This window comes from Odontomachus brunneus, unplaced genomic scaffold, assembly GCF_010583005.1.
Source record: "Odontomachus brunneus isolate Ranch 3 - 2012 unplaced genomic scaffold, Obru_v1 Obru_scaffold_302, whole genome shotgun sequence".
In the NCBI taxonomy this organism is placed as follows: Eukaryota; Metazoa; Arthropoda; class Insecta; order Hymenoptera; family Formicidae; genus Odontomachus; species Odontomachus brunneus.
Window position 1 is genome coordinate 145,709 of NW_022639752.1, and position 925 is coordinate 146,633.

The window sequence follows — 925 nt, forward strand, 5'->3', positions numbered from 1 at the left end:
TTAACTTAGGTATTTCCTGTCGTTCAAATAATTTAAGGGCACCAGAGTCTAAAGGATTTCCCAAAATGTCGGTAAAATATAACAGGTTATCCTTGCGTAAAAAGTGCAGATCCCTGGATTCAACAAGGTTGTTTGCTCTAGTTTGAATATCAATTATGCGTGGTTTTCTTGTGATTATAGTGGGCAATTCGTTTTCACTTTCCTCGTCGGTATCCATGGGTAGCGGTCTCGGTGGTATGTTGTGTCTCTTTAAGTTTATGTCTTTGTCAGGCGTGATTGTCTGCATTTTTTGTTTAGCTCTACTGCGGGTCAACATAGGCCGTTGAGTCTCGATTTTGTCTACCTGCCTTTTGTCCTTTGGGTCGGTGGTTTCAGGCAAGCGCTTCCATTGTTTGACCTGTCGAAGAATCTGCTAATTCTTCCGGATTAAATGATGTAATTTCTGAGGGAGGAATTTCGGACAGTGGGTGATCATCATGTACGTATGTATGAGGAATGTCTTCGTCTTCTGATTCTTCAGTATCTTCTTTCTCGAGTAATTGTCGTATAATCTCTACATCTTTTGAATCGGTTGGATTCAATTTAATTTTAGGATTAATTATTTTACAAACTTCTGATGATAAGTCTACCGGATTTCGTGATAAGGCATCTGCGTTTACATTTGTTCTACCGGACTTATAGACTACTTCGTATTCGTATTCTGCTAATTTTAGTCTCCAGCGAAGGATTCGCATGTTCGCATCCTGAGCGTTTTTGAACCACATTAAGGGCTTGTGATCTGTTACAAGTGTGAACTTTCTTCCGTATAGATATGGTCTGAAATGTTTGACGCAATATATAATTGCTAGTGCTTCCTTTTCGTAGGTATCGTACTTTAGTTCGTTATCGCTCAGTGTACGAGATGCGTATGCTATTGGCTGATCTT